This window comes from Wasmannia auropunctata, unplaced genomic scaffold, assembly GCF_000956235.1.
Source record: "Wasmannia auropunctata unplaced genomic scaffold, wasmannia.A_1.0 LD336099.1, whole genome shotgun sequence".
Classification (NCBI taxonomy): Eukaryota; Metazoa; Arthropoda; class Insecta; order Hymenoptera; family Formicidae; genus Wasmannia; species Wasmannia auropunctata.
In genome coordinates, this window is record NW_012026791.1 from 1,087,312 (window position 1) to 1,090,120 (window position 2,809).

Below are 2,809 nucleotides of genomic sequence, written 5' to 3' on the forward strand. Positions count from 1 at the left end.
TATATATATATATATATATATATATATATATATATATAATTTATATATATCGCGTCAAGAAAAAGAGGTGAGAGAGACGAAAGAAAAGAAAAGAGAAGAAGCGGGAGTGCGGCCGCGCCGCGCCGACACTTCCGCCGCGATCGTAGGGCGGAGGCATCGACACACGGCCAGATCGAAAGTTATACAACAATTAGCGTGACGCAAATGATTGCGATACGCGGCGAGCGCGCGCGTTAATTCCGCCGTTGTTGCGACATCGTGACGGCTTAATGAATTCGCTTAATGCGCTTCTTTTCATTTTCATCCTTTCGCGAATTTTTTCGGAAAATTTTTCGACGCAGCTCTTTCGCAAACACTTTTTGTCCGTTCATCGTGAATTTTCCGAGAAGTTCAACAGAACGAGCAAACTGTACTTTCTTTCTGGAAACAGAAAACTTCCCGAATGTTCCCGAGTAGTTTTTGCCAACGATTTTTTGCCAACAAATCTTTCGTCTTATTGAACATTGCTTCCATCACGTTGACGTGTGATAGATTTATGTAAACCTTTATCGAGATTCAAAGCGGCGTATAATAATACTGCCGTTATAATAAATCTATATGTAAGAATAAACGTGTGATGGAACGAAAGAAAACAAACAAAAAAAAACTGAAAAAATGAACCAAAAATTGTAAGATTCACACTATTATATGGAAGCATCAAGATCCGCTTTGTACCGTTGTTGGCATTTCAAGATCTCAATTGTTAGTTAACTTTCCACGGTCTTTCCTGATACTCAAAAAAAAAAGATCACGAGTTGATAAAACGCAGCACACACTGTACCTAAGTCCATTTCGAAGATCGAACATGATTTTAGAAAAAAATATTAACTAATAATTATGGCTAAAAAATATTTCCTACAGTTTTGCAAACTTTTTCTACTTATAGTACGTTTTTGTACTTCAAATGCTAATCCTTTCTCGTTTTTTGTTTTTTTCAGAGGAGGTCCCAAAAATGTTTACTGTCCAGATTAAACCACTGACATAGTCTGGCAGGTAACAGTAATACGATTTGTCAAGGCAATAAGACATTTTTTTGCGTTGTACATATAAAGGAAAGAGTCCCGAACTGGAGTCCCGTTTTATAAATTCTCTGAAATACGGGACTTCTATTCATAAAAAAAAAAAAACGTAAAATGCACAAGTGTGTAAGGTTGGGTGCAACGGTGGTTTCAGTAGATGCAAATTAGAATCCTTTAAGATTTCCGCCAGAGAAAAAAAATATGAAAAAGAATATCTAACAAAGAAATAATTGTGAACCGTTGATAAACGATTGCAAAACTTATATCCGTGTATACGTTCATTCACACGATTCGGAATTAACGTAAAATTAATTTTTGTAAATCTATTTTATTCCCAGAAAAATACAATTTTGAAAGGTTTTAGATGGCCAATTTGATTAATTACGTGGAGAACAATGTTGATTTGTATGACATTTCGATTTTAATTATATAAAAAAAAAAAACAATAATGTAATGTAACATGGAAAGAGCTTGGAGAAAAAGCCAATGAAGGAGCAAAGGTACAATTAATAGCGTCTCTCTTCCAGATTTATTTCCCACGTATCATTGACGGCGAAATGGGATTAATGAAGGGGCATGTTACGCGAAATATGCCGATAACGAAATAGCGAAGGAATGCGCGATGTGTCCTGGGCAAAGCTGACTTGCTCCGCTCCGTAAAGTAGCCGTCGAGAGAAAGAAGGAGAAAGAGAGAGAGAGAAAGAGAAAGACAGCGAGTAAACGAGCGAGCGAGCGGCGAAAAGAATATAATTAACTGCATGCATCATACGCAACGCGCCTCGGCGCGAGTGATCCGCGCTCGCGGCGCGTTCAATGGCTGCGATAAGAGACCATGACGAGGTATGTGCTGAAAGCGTACGAACCCTTTACCTGAGGCCTCTCGAGTCCTACCAGGAAAATGTATAGCGCGCTGCGCACGTTTCGCACAAAGGCTGCCTCAATTGCCTGTGGGCTTCCGCAACCTTGGTGCCAAAAATGGAGCCCTGCGGAGCACTTTCAGCAAGATTTGCTAAAGACCGAAATTAGCATTTGATAAATGAATCGTGGCATAAACGAGTTTTGACTAGGTTTGATAAGTCTATTATATATATGCTTAAATATATTGAAATTGGAGTATATATCTAATAAAATTAGTTTTATTTAATTTGTAACGAACTACTTAATTTTTTAGATTTTTTTAAATTTCTGACTGTGTGTAAATTGATGTTTATTCCACACATGAAAATCTCCAAAATAAAATTATGTTGGAGAATGGGAGGATTCATTATATATTTCTATGCTTCTTGTGCAATATTTTGCGTGTGTAATTACTTATACAATCAATTTACGTTTAGATTAATTTACTTTTAATTTCTCGCGTATATGTCACAAGGAGGAAATTTAGAATGATTTTGTAAATCTATTGTTTTACTAATCCGGACGCGCGTCTTCCATTTGCCCGCCATGTGTTCGCTTCTTCATATTCTTTTTCTTCGCTTTAACCGCCCCTCTCTTCCTCGTCGCGCGCGTTATTAGTGAAGGTAACTGTGTAACATTTCGAAATCTCGTTTCTGCCAATTAAACTCAAAACGCGAACGCGCCGCAAGGAGAATGAATTCTTCGTTGGTCAATATGAATTCACGACGCTTGGCGTATACGTGTTGCATCGCCTCTCTCAAAAAAAAAAAAAAAAAAAAAACAGCGAATTGTGCGCTCGCCGTTTTTCTCGCTTCTGAATTTTAATCTTCTAGTATTCTCGTTCGCCCGCCGTC